This window comes from Ursus maritimus, unplaced genomic scaffold (assembly GCF_017311325.1).
Source record: "Ursus maritimus isolate PB19 unplaced genomic scaffold, ASM1731132v1 scaffold_5, whole genome shotgun sequence".
NCBI lineage: Eukaryota > Metazoa > Chordata > Mammalia > Carnivora > Ursidae > Ursus > Ursus maritimus.
Window position 1 is genome coordinate 17,617,067 of NW_024426663.1, and position 13,580 is coordinate 17,630,646.

The 13,580-nt window shown below is 34.7% G+C and overlaps 1 non-coding gene across 1 annotated transcript; it reads left to right on the forward strand.

Moving 5' to 3' along the window:
* The first annotated feature begins 12,546 nt into the window (after positions 1-12,546).
* Positions 12,547-12,651, forward strand: LOC121100897. The gene has a single exon (XR_005832679.1). It is a non-coding gene; the product is annotated as a U6 spliceosomal RNA (small nuclear RNA).
* Positions 12,652-13,580: the final 929 nt, after the last annotated feature.

A 13,580-nucleotide genomic window follows, 5' to 3' on the forward strand; every position in this document is an offset into this window, starting at 1 on the left:
ACATCTCTGAAAAAATCTAGTTCAATCATATGACATCCTTGGGGAATATGATCTTTAAAAATATAGTACTACCCTTTACCATAGGTAAATTTAGACAATACCTCCGAATCAGCAACTGCAAATCCTGAAAATTACAATATCTATCATATCAAACATACCCATCACAAAGCATTATCTTTGCTTATTAAAACAAATAACTTAGGGGCGCCTGGGTGGCTCAGTCGGTTAAGCGTCTGCCTTCAGCTCAGGTTATGATCTCAGGGTCCTGGGATCAAGCCCCACATTGGGCACCCTGCTCAGTGGGGAGCCTGTTTCTCCCCCTCTCTCCGTCCCTCTCCCCACTCATTTTCTCCCTGTCTCTCAAATAAATGAACAAAATCTTTAAAAAAATAAATATTCAAATGGATGGACTTTCAAATTCAACTTTGAAACCCACCCCTAACACACTCACTTGAATCAAATACACCTGAACATTTTGTTAGGTAACTGCTTGATGGCAAATGTGTGTTTTGTCTGTATTCACTTACGTGGTCAATTTGAAGTTCATAAAATCCACCCGAAAGTGACTTTGTTAAATGCATAATAAAAGAACATCAATTAAACCTATGTTGTGAATTTTAGTATTCAAAATATTGAGTTATCTCCAAAGAGAATTAAACAGAGAAGTACAGAGAGACTTTCTGATTAAACCTTAATCAATAAGGCTTTCTTTTCCCCTACTTTATCTTATTTTCCTCTTGCTCCCATCTCCCTCTTCTTTTGATTTCTCTAATTAAGAACCAAGGTTCGATGCCAAATTGTTTGAACTTTTTGAAGGAAAAATTCTCGCTTGAAAGGATGTGACTGCATTTGACTTCGACGCCTGTGACACTCAGAAAAAGGAAAGCAAAGATGGGCAAGGATGTGTCATTTCTGACCGGAAATATTATTGTTAGTATAATATAAACTATGGGCTTGAAAGGATATTTTTTTAAAGATTCTATTTTTTATTTGAGAGACATAGAGAATGAGTGGTGGGGAGGGGCAGAGGCACAGAGAGAAGCAGACTCCCTGCTGAGCAGGAAGCCTGACACAGGGCTGGAACCCAGGACCCTGAGATCATGACTGAGCCGAAAGCAGATGCTAAACTGAGTCACCCAGGTACCCTGCTTGAAAGGATTTTATCAGTTAAAGCCTTTAGATAATAAAACAATTGCTAAATGAGCCAAACTTCTGTATTACTTATTCTAACATATATATCTATGGTTATGATATATTACATACTTGGTATTTAAGATAAATGACCACTAAAATAACTTGTACATTCTAATTCTAAATTTCTATTTATTCCAGAAGTCTATTTATTTCTATTTATTTCAGATTTCTATTTCTATTTATTTATCTATTCTATTTATCTATTTCAATTTCTATTTATTCCAGAAGTCTAATTCTAAATTTCTATTTATTCCAGAAGTCTTTTGGAAAAGTATTATCTAGTTTCTTCGACTTCTTTCACCTATTTATTCAATAATTATTAATCACATATAGAGAACAAAACACAATTCTACATGTGGTTATATAAGCAGTAGAGACAAGGTTGTCAAGAAAAACTGTCAAACTTAGAAAAGGACAAAAGATATTACTGATTATCCTTTCAATGCAATGATCACATTGAAAAATAGAGTCTTGAGGATTATCTCATTCTATAAACATGCATTTTTAATTGTGTTTGAAATATAGTATAAAAATTCAATTGCAGAAAACTGATAATACAAGTGATTTCTGTTCATAACAATGCAAATGAACACTACCTAGCAGTAATAAACCTAAGTCAAATTCTCATTCTAACAGTTTGCAACATGTTACTGAGTCCCTAAATGAAAGAGTTAAATAAAATACTTGACATGCGTTTAATTAATATTTGATGAAAGTCATGATTTTTACCATTTTGAAAACTTTATTTTGGTAAGGTTCTTATCTTCTGGCACTTATAGTAAATCTTATATAAATGTCCAAACAACTTAAAAACAGGGTTCTTCCATTCCCATTCATTGTTAAGATGGCTTCTATGGAAGGCTGGAACTCCTCATTTATGTCAGCAGAAAAATGTAAATAGACCCTATCTTTCAAGTATCTGGGATTCCAAGACAATGTTATTCATTTGAAAGATTCAAAACGAAGTGTACACTATTCCCTTAGTTTCCCATGCCTTTTGTTAACTTTGGTTTGGAACACTAAGATGATACAATTTTTGGATAGTAACTTCTGCTAGTTAAGCTGGAATGAAAGTATACGTATTGTTTACAGAGTTGATGGTAAATAGAACTGAACACCCACCATGCAGTTCACTGGATCCAGGTGGTTATTATAAGCTTTTATGAATAGTCTGCACAAAATTAATAGATACCCATTTCTAGTACTTTACTCCCAGGGCCACGATCAGGTAGAAAATCAGCCCACTTGAAGAGAATGCCACATCATTTAATCATGAACCCTGACAATATTGAAATCTGGCATTCAGTAGTGGTATCTGTGAATGATAAGAACTAAAGATATGTGCAAGCTTGAGTAGTGTGATAACTGAACATATTGGTGTAAAATTTTCCTGAAGGTATCTGAAATTTTACCAAATCCTTTTGAGTAATTTCTCTAAGTTCCTAAATCTACATTTTATTATGTAATTATTTGGGTGGTTAGGAATGCCTATAAACTAACTTTAAAAATAATTTCGTTACGAACTGATCAGAACACCAGTTTTTAATAAGACTGCCTTTTCAGGGAAAATTCTACATGTAAGCTATGTTTAGATGATGAAAATAGTGACTATTATAAACAAGTGCATATTATTTTTAATGTTTATTATTGATTTCTGAATATAGTTGGAATAACATACTCATTCACAAGCCTATCAATTCTGATCTAAAACCATTCTACCTGAAAATTCCAGTTCGTCAAAATTTGCTAATTATTTGGTGAAATAGTATAACCGTCTCATTTTCCCTTATTCTTAAATGCACAGAAATAGCATTTTATTCTCAAAACACATTACACATTGGTTTATGACATATTTCACAAAGGCAAATAAAACGATTATTTAGTGACTGCCACCAACACACTTCACTTGGAGGGAAAAGATAGAACAGAAATAGCAGGCATGTTAAATTGTAGATTTGAAAGAGCAAATTGGTATCAGCCATACCAGAAGAACACATTCAGAGATTTATAAGCAGCACTTCCTCTCTCTTTCAAATTTGACTTTATAAAGGACAGTTGATAATCTAAAATAACTATAATAACAATAGTCATAATACCCTAATTAAAATGATTATTTGACTTTGTAGTTCAAGGAAAACAAGTATGAAATAATTATTTATTTTTTTAAATTGTTAATATTATGAAGCTACATCATTTCCTTTGAAATCGAATATACAGAAAGACCAAATACTAGGGACGCCTGGGTGGCTCAGTGGGTTAAGTGTCTGCCTTCAGCTCAGGTCATGACCTCGAGTCCCAGCATTGAGCCCCACATCAGGATTCCTGCTCAGAAAAGAGCCTGCTTCTCCCCCTGCCCCTCACCCTGCTTGTGCTCTCTCTCTGTCTCAAATAAATAAATAAAATCTGAAAAAAAAAAAAAAAGAAACCAAATACTAAATAATTGTCTTTTCCCTGTAGTAAATGCATGTTTGTTTTCCCCAATTATTTCACCTTCAACTAGAAACAGCCTCACCAGACTCTGAGGTTTTTTACCTTTTTAAAAAGTTTTTACATACTTTGAAATAATTATTTTTTACAGAACGTTGCAAAGAAAATACAGAGCAGTCTAGTGTACTTTTTGCCCCATCTCCTCCACTGGTTACATCTTACATAATTATAGAGCAATATCCAAAACAGGAATTGGCCCTTGGTACGATGTGTGTATAGCTCTCACTCTATCACATGCGTGGGTTGCACAGCCACTACTACAATCAAGATAAACTATTTGCTCCATAACCACAAAGATCTCCTTCTTCCTATCCCTTTGCAGTCACACCCACTCTTCTGCCCCAAACATTCCTAACTCCTAGAAACTGCTAATCAATTTTCCATCTCTATAACTTGTACCATTTTTGGAGTACTATTTAGAAACAAAATCATATAAGATCCTGGATTTAGACTGGATTTTTCACTCGGCATGCTGTCATCGAGATTTCTCCAAGTTGTCATGTGCATCATTGTGCATTCTTTTTTATTGCTGAGTAGTGTTGCATAGTATGGATATACCATACTTCGTTTAGCCACTCACCTACTGAGGGAAAATTGCTTTGTTTCCAGGTTTGAACTACTAAGACAATCTCGTACAGGTCTTCATGAAGATGTTTGCATTTCCTTGGTGAAATGAAGAAGCGTACAATTGCTCGGTCATATGGTAAATGTATGTTTAGATTTTAAGAAACTGCTGACTATATCCTAGATCAACTCTACCATTTTATATTCCCATCAGCAATGAACAAGAGATCCACTTCCTTTGCATCCTTATCAGCATATGGTATTAGTACTAGTTTTTATTTTACCAGTTATTGAAGGGTATAGCAATATCTCATCACGGCCTTCATTTGCATTTCCCTAATGGCTAGTGATGTTGAATATATTAATATGTGCTAATTTCCCATCTATATATTCCCTTTAGTAAGTATCTCTTCATATCTTTTGCCCATTTAATAATTGGGTTGTTCATTTATGTTGACTTTTGAGGGCTCTTTATTTTACTTACGAGCCCTTTGTCCATACGTGGTTTATAAATAGTTTATCTTTTCATCCTCTCAACACGGTCTTTCCTTTTTTTTTTTTTTGTAAAGATTTTATTTATTTATTTGACAGAGAGAGAGACAGCCAGTGAGAGAGGGAACACAGGCAGGGGGAGTGGGAGAGGAAGAAGCAGGCTCCCAGCGGAGAAACCTGATGTGGGGCTCGATCCCAGAACTCTGGGATCACGTCCTGAACCGAAGGCAGACGCTTAATGACTGAGCCACCCAGGCACCCCACAACACGGTCTTTCTTAAAACAAAAGATTTTAATTTTGATGGAGCCCAATTTATTTTTTCATGCACTGATCATTATTTTGGTGCCGTGGCTGAAGTTCTTCACCAAACTCTAGTCCGAAAGGTTGTCAACACTGACATCTCGACACCATGAGTGGTGCTTATTACTGCTTTACAGGTTGTATGTTCAGGCTCTCTACTTCACCTTTACTGGAAGAGTGGGTGTGGAGCCTCAGCTGTTTTGTCTTCTTTTTGTGTGTATGTTTCATTTGACCTGTATAGAGCAGCTATGCCCAAGTTCTCTCTCATGCCAGGATACCCTTTTACTAATCCTTCAACTAGAAAGACTACCCTTTTCTTGGGACATTTTTTGTACATACCCATTGCTTTTCCCAGGTTGCCAGCTCTACAGTATCCAATTTGAGGTAGATAAGTTTAGAAGAAAACCCAAGGAATGCACCACTTTGTCTTCCCTTGGAATCTCAAGGTCCTTACTTGGTCTGCCTTCTTCTCTCCATCTTTCATTCTCCTTGTGTTCATTTTACAAATGATAACCAAGGTTTTTAGTTGTACTTTTGTATTCCTCCTGCTAGGTACATATACTCCATCTTCCCAGAAGCAAAATCTTAGTTTTCTTTGAATGATCTAGATTTTTCCTCTACCTCGTTCTATGTCTGAATTGGTCATAGGTAGGCACTGCATCCTCCTGGATGCGGTGATTTGCTCAGGTTCTTAAATGTAACCCAAATAAGGCCAATTAGAGCTGATCAAGTCGACTGGATTTCGCTGAAATTACTATAGAGAAAAACTCTCTTTAGGGGGTTGTTAAACTGAAAATATATCAGTCCGCAGCTATGGATACTTATTTTCTTATATGATGAGAGGCCATACCTTAGAGTAAAATCACAATAGAAGAAAACAAAGGCAACATATGGGGAACAAGTTACTATGCACTGATGACACTGTTTGAACCAATGGACCTGGCAGGGTCCTGAATCTAGCTTTACTTTGTGCTGTTCAATTTGGTAAGACAAAATGCCCCATTTTTACTTTAAGATAGTTTTTCAGTTTTTATAATCAAAGGATCACTGAAATATATTAATTTGACTCATATTTCTGCAGAAATCAATCATTCTACTCTCCTGCAAAATATCGCATGGTCCATTATCAGTGTTTGATATGTCTTGGTTTAACCAAAGCTAAATCAAAAATTCTGAGAGTATAGAAGAACCAGGCAATCCTGTTAGACATTTTAAAGATTCTTCCCCACTCAAAAATATTCAGAAAAGATGCTTGTTTTTAATCCACCTGAGATAAATAAAGTCTCACCAAAATTACTGGGCCTTTCCTAATAAAAACTATGAGATCATGACCTTATGTACAGGCAAAAATGGGTAGTAACTTCTTGGTATTTGTTAAAAAATGAAAATAATTATCATGCCTTCTGATAATCCACTAATGATGTAAATAACATTCTAGAAACAAAAATAAAGTAAAATATAAACAACCATAAGGAGGAAAGCATCTTTTGGCATAAAGGAATATACACATATAGCTGAATATTTATATATACGCTAACATAGTATACGCCAACCTGTACTCCCAGAAACCCACTCCATTTTATTTTCTACCTTATTCGATGCCATTTCATTCTACTCCTTCTTTTGTTGTCTTTAATGTTGATTCACCCCCTATACACTGCTTGTTTACCCTTTAACAGGTTGAGTCTATCGTAGCAGAATGTGTTGTTGTGTAAATACCGACAGGAGACTTTTGTGAAGTTAGACACTCAATATCCGAAGGAAAAAGAAGTATTTGAAGAGTAAAGCACCAAATGGAGAAAATAATAATCCTCAAACAACTTTCAACTTTGACCAGTCCTATATCAAACTAGCTTTCAGCAGGAAGTTGTGATCTAAAGTGAGAAAATGGATTTTAAATGATCATAAATATGAAAATCATATCAGGGCTCATTTATTTTTGTATCCTCAGGCCAGTATCAAAAATGACATGAAATAGGTGCTCAATACATTCATCGCCTGGGTAACTGAATCAGTGAACGAGGAGTCAGAGCTTCAAGAAGTCTGGCTTGAATAGGTTTTACTTTGAGGTTTTCATACCCATTTTTTCCCCTCTTTCCACCATGGTTTCTTTAAGGTTTTCAAATTCTTGTTCCTTATTATCTGCATAGTGTTTGGCTAAATTCTTGACTTCTCTGTCTAAACTGAAATATGAATGGCACGTTTCTCTTGGAAAGCTTTTGTAGAGTAATAACTGCTCAATTCAGGCCACCCTGGCTTGGACCAACTTCAAAGACCCCCTGCCTATGTCCGCAGCCTCTGAAATCGACTTTCTACTTTCTCTTAGCTGACTTTTAATAACTGCCACTTTCCTCCTGCTGGTAGCTTACAGGCAATGAGAGCAGCTACTTGTGTCAGCATCCCAAAGAGTTTGTTAATGGAATGGCTGCCTGAGAAAGTAGCCAACTCAAGCACAGTTTGGAACACATCTGAGGGGAAATGGTGGATTAGAGGAGAAGAGAGTCACAAGATGTGTCCAATCCATTTTCTACCACAACCTTTTCTCTCTTAATTGCAACATACCACACACCTGGCAGGAATTTTATTGTTAAGGTCTAAGCAAAATACAAAATATTTTTGGATTAGTTTGTAGAACATTTTCACTGTATCCACAGGCTGTTTTTATTCTGTAAGAGGTTTCCATATTCATACTGATTAAACATATATTTAAAAGTCTTTTGAACCAGAAGTGCAGGTTCAGATAAGATATTATTCTCATGTGTGCAACTGAAACTCAAATCTTCTATTCCTTTGCTTTAATTGCCAGATTTGCTAGAACAGGTTTTTCTTTCAATTTTTATTGTTTAAACTCATTTAAAAACACAAAAGTACAAAAATGTATTTCTCCATGAAAATTCAAAATACAACAGTTAAGTTTAAAGTCACTTTATTATCATCCTTAAGCTGGCTTTCTCACCTACTTGTCTCCTGTCACTAATCACATTGATCAGTTTGGTAATTATCCTTCTAGATATTTGTCTATATATAATGAATATTCAATTTGCTTTTCTTGATATCAAAGTTCTCTGAAATGGCTTTTTTCTTTTCTTTTTTTTTTTTTTCAAGATTTTATTTATTTGTTTGTTAGAGAGAGAGAGTACAAGCAAGGGGAGTGGCAGGCAGGGGGAGAAGCAGGGAGCCCAATGTAAGACTCAATTCCGGGACCTTGGGTTCATGACCTGAGCTGAAGGCAGACACCTAACCGACTGAGCTACCCAGGCGTCCCTGAAACGGCTTTCCAATCGAGATTTTCTTACTTGGTTTTATAATCTTGACCATAATGAAGTTATAGATTAGACAAGAATGGACAAACTGGCCCTTACCTAAGTAGTGTTACTACACTCTAAAAACAAAGAACTTTGAGCTCCTACAGTGCAAAATAAAAATCAAAGTAATAACAAAGTAATATAAATTAAAGCAATAAAAATAAAAATATTTTAATGTAAATATAATATTCAAAAATAAAAATAATTCAAAGTAGAATCATAAAGTTGAAAACAAGCCCCTAGACATGTGTCTGGTGCATAGTAGGTCCTTAATGTCTTATAATTTTCCTTCATGAATTATTAACTGCCCATTTTAAAGTACAAAAATGGACTATTTATAAAAATTAACATATCACAGTAAATCAGTGTATCATTAAGAAACATACAGAAAGTCATGTGTAAAAAGAAAAGTGCTAACATTCATAGAAATGAGGGAATTTAGATTAAAGTTATCTATCAAAGGAATCAGAGGGAAAAAAGTGATATAACGTCCTTTGTAACTAACCCCACTGTGCTGGCGTACATTTTGCAGCTTCACTGGAGTCATCTAAATTTCTTGGGCAAATAAATATTTAAGAACACTAAATATGTTTTTAGCAACATCTAAATATTCTCTGTAAAACAGACACAACTCACAGGATTAAAAACTCATCCTTCAGGTCAAGTATTTTTTTGTTTGTTTTCCAATCTGTATAACTTAATGTTTTTTTTTTTTTCACCGTGTCTATGGCACCCAGGGTTTCTTATGCATACTAATTTTGAGAGAATGTATTATTTATTATTTCCTCAACAGATCTTAATGGCTATATTTTGTGTTTGACAGTTCAGTAAATAAATTTTTAAAAATCTCCCTTCTTTGCCCCTTCCCTGCTGAGTTCCTGAGCCCTATATGCCAACTTTCAGCTAAGACTGTATCTTTACAGCTGAGTTTCAATCCACGAACAACATTAGTTTGCAATGGAAATGCTGATGCAGCTTTAATTATAGTGATGTTAACTGCTCCATTATAATTAGAGATCTGCTGACCCTCTTAACTGGTTTTGCTTTCAGAACATCATGAGACAGCCTCCTTTTGCCAGCCATTCATCAGCTTCCTTTAAATTCGGTAACAATTTAGTAGTAAATGTGTTCCTTAATATAGTTTATTTGGCTGCTAAGAAGTTGGATGTTCCTCTCAGATCTTGAATTCTGGGCTCCAAGGGCTTAAAGGAAACTAAGGAGATAACTGAAGCCATCTCATTGTGCTTTCGTCAGAAATGTACCTCAGTATTCATCCTAGAATTCTTTGCCACGGTTAAAGCTATTTGAGTAAGCCATTTCCTCTTTCCTCTACCCACCTTACCCCAGCTTCAAACATCTAGTCCAAGAACAGTCTCCTTGTATTTATTTTGGCTAGCTTCAGTGGAGATGGAAAACAGCTGGTCAGCCCCACCCCCAAACCCAGGAACCCACTCATTAAGACAGTGATTCAGGCAACTCTTAGCCCACTCCCTCTATCTCCTAATCCTTAACTAGTTCACACTGCCTGGTTTTAAAGACCTTAAATTCCTTTTTTTTTTTTTTTTTTCGTTCCTTTACAAATACTAGCATAAAGCAACTGAGGTATATTGGATCACTCAAATAGAACATTTTCTGGGCAGATGAAAAAACAGTCTTCCAAAAAGAAATAATAAAGCTTCCTGTTCGTATGTGTACTAAAAATGTAGTAATAAAGTTATCAGAAAACAACTCACTTTGAAACCAAAGTTAGCAAATACATATATATTGCAGTGGACCTCGACTTCCGACATGCACCTGGATACCTGGTAAAAAGTCTGATCCAGTAAACCTGTTGTGGGGCCCAGGAGTAGGCAGATGCAACAAGCATCACTCACCTTCCCCCGCACCACCAAGCCCTTGATTCTCTCTCAGATGGCACACAACAAACACAGGGAGCACTGTGCTGCGGTTAGATTAGCTAACTGCACTTAGAAGCAAACTAATAAAACACTTAAAAATTGCTATAAAGATTTGAGAATTATCCATGTCCATTCAGTTAGAGTATTTCTTAAAACTTATATGCTCAACTGTACTGAGGTTTATATAAGTGTACAACCAGGTTGTAATAACAGCCTTGCAAACTTGGGTCACAAAAATAACAGAAATTGTCTATGGATAACTTAAGTAGAAAATACATTTGTGAAAAGGCTGGTGCATGGCAGACTGGATTATAGAAAAACTGGAAAACCAGGTTTGAGAAATAGACAGAAATAAGGTATGAAAACAAAGCCAAGAATCAACATAGAAAGAGTAAGCTACGAATGATGTCGGTAAAGCTACTGCCATTAATACACTTTGTTGATAAGCTGCACTCTTCTCTCTCTACCACTACCACCCAAAATAGTTCCTTTCTGTTCTTGTATCTTGTATTCACTCCTTGGAGTTTCAACATTCAGGGGAAACAATCCAGTTAATTGAACCTAGACCCTATGATCAAACCCTGGCTCCAGCCAGAAAATGACATCTTTCTACTATCCAGTCATGTATAATTAAATGTTTTGAAAAGACCACATGGCCCAATAAAACTACAGACTTTGAATACAAAGCATGTAGAAAATAGTTGCTATATATAGACTCACAATAGATTTCTGTTGGAAAAATTCTTGTCCTTTAGAATAACATCCTGGAAGTAGGCTTTATGTCAAAGAGATTACTATTCTGTGTCCAGTTATTTTTACCTGAATGATATAACCACAAAGATTTAACAGATGTTTTAACATATATCATACAATATATATGTATATTTGTATGTGTGTGTGTGTGTATAACGAAGTTTGTTTTCAAATGATTTGTACAAATTTTATTGTCTTATTGTGGAGTTTAGAGGGTCTCTGTATTCTGGAAATGAGTCCTTTGTTAAATATGTATTTTGACAATATTTTATCCCAGTTTGTATTTATCCCAGTTTCTTTAATAGTGCCTTTTGAGGATTGGATTTTATTTTAACAAAGTTTTACTTATCACTGGGCTTTTATAGTTGCTTTCTGTGACCAATCTAATAAATCTTTTTACTTATATTTTCTTCTCAAGTCTTTACAGTGTTAGTGTTTATATTTAGGTCTATGATTCATTTCAAATTAAATTTTGTAAAAATGTAAAGTGGATATCAAGTTTTGTCTCCATACCCAAATGGATATCAAGTTATTCCAGCACTATTTATTGAAAATCTTTTTTCCATGGAATTATTTTGACATCAGATTTGAAATGAATTCACTATATATGTGTTTTTCTATTTCTCAAATTTTATTGTGTTTTAGTGAGCCATTTTATTTTCTTAAAATAGTCACACATTTTCTTAAATACAACTTTGTAGTATCTTAAAGCCAAATGTAAATCTTCCTACATTCTTTTTTTTTTTCTTCTTTAATTTTGTTTTGGCTATGCAATGGTCACTTGTAAAAGTGAATTTTAGAAAGTAAATATAAATATAAATTTTAGAACAAATTGTCCATTTTCATTTTTAAAAGTTAGGTGAGTTTATGACTGAGAAGGTATTGAATTTATAGATCAATTTGGGAAGAAATGGACCTAAAAATACCTTAACAACATTTTGTCTTTGATTCCAAGAGCATGGTATATCTTTTAATTCATTCATTCATTCATTCATTCATTCATTCAATTTTTTAAGTTAGTTCCATGCTCATGTGGGGCTTGAACTCACAACCCTAAGATCAAGAGACACATGCTCTACTGACTGAGCCAGACAGACTCCTTTTCTTTTATTTAAACCTTTATTTTCTTATAATTATGCCCTCCTCAAAAATTCTTTTATTTCCCATTTGTTTTCTAACATGTGTTTGATATGTTTGCTGATTCTTTAATATAGTTTAATCCACTTATTAGACTGTAGTCTATAAATTTCTATGCAGACAATGGTATCATCTGTATATAAGAACAGTTATACTTCTTCCTTTACATTTGTTTACTAATTCCAACATCGCATAGTATCTGGGTACCTTCTTCACTTTCCAGCTTTTCTGCAAAACCAAATTCAATCTGCTAATTCTTCCAGTCAATAGGAATAAGTTTTAATCAGCTTTCTGCTCAAATTTAACCTACCTTACATAAGTTAAACTGGATGGTACCCTCAGGGAGAGGAGGACCCACACAGAGAAAAGTAAATTTTATCCAATGTAGTTTCCTTTCTCAAAGGGTATAATGGCATGCTTGCTTCGGCAGCACATATACAAAATTGGAATGATGCAGAAAAGATTAGCATGGTCCCTGTACAAAAACAACACACAAATTTGTGAAGGGTTTCATCTTTTTAATAGATATGCAAAAAATAAAGAGAAAGGAATCCAAGTATATCACTAAAGAAAGCCAACAAACTGTGACAGAAGAGAGCAAGAGAATAAAGGAACAGAGAAAAACTACCAAAACAACCATAAAACAAATAACAAAATAGCAATAAACACATACATATCAATAACTACTTTGAAGGTAAATGAAATAAATGCTCTAATCAAAAGACATAGGGTGAAGAAATGGATTAAAAAAACAAACAAACAAACAAACAAGACCCATCTGTAAGCTGCCTACAAGAGAGGCATTTCAGACCTAAAGACATATGCAGATTGAAAGTGAAGGGATGGAGAAGCATTTATCACGCAAATGGATGCAAAAAGCAAGCTGGAGTAGCAATACTTGTATCAGAGAAAATAGACTTTAAAACAAAGACCGTAACAAGAAACAAAGGAGGACACTATATAATCGTTCAGGGGACAACCCAACAAGAAAATATAACAATTATAAGTATTACTGCACCCAGTATGGGAACACCCAAATACTTGGAAGCAGTTAATAACCAATATAAAGGAACCAATTGATAGTAATACAATAAAAGTGTGAGAATTTAACATTCCACTTACATCAATGGGTACATTATCTTAACAGAAAATCAGTAAGGAAATAGACACTTTGAGTGACACATAGGACCAGATGTATTTAACAGATATACTCGGAACAGTCCATCCTAGAACAGAAGAGTATGTATTTTTTTCAAGTGCACACAAAACGTTCTCCAAAATACACCATATAATAGGCCAGAAAACAAGTCTCAACAAATTCAGAGAAGATCAAAGTCATTCTATCCATCTTTTCTGACTACAATGTTATGAAACTAGAAATCAACAATAAGGAAAAAATCGGGAAAGACCACAAATACATGGAGGTTAAATAACATGCTACTCAACAAT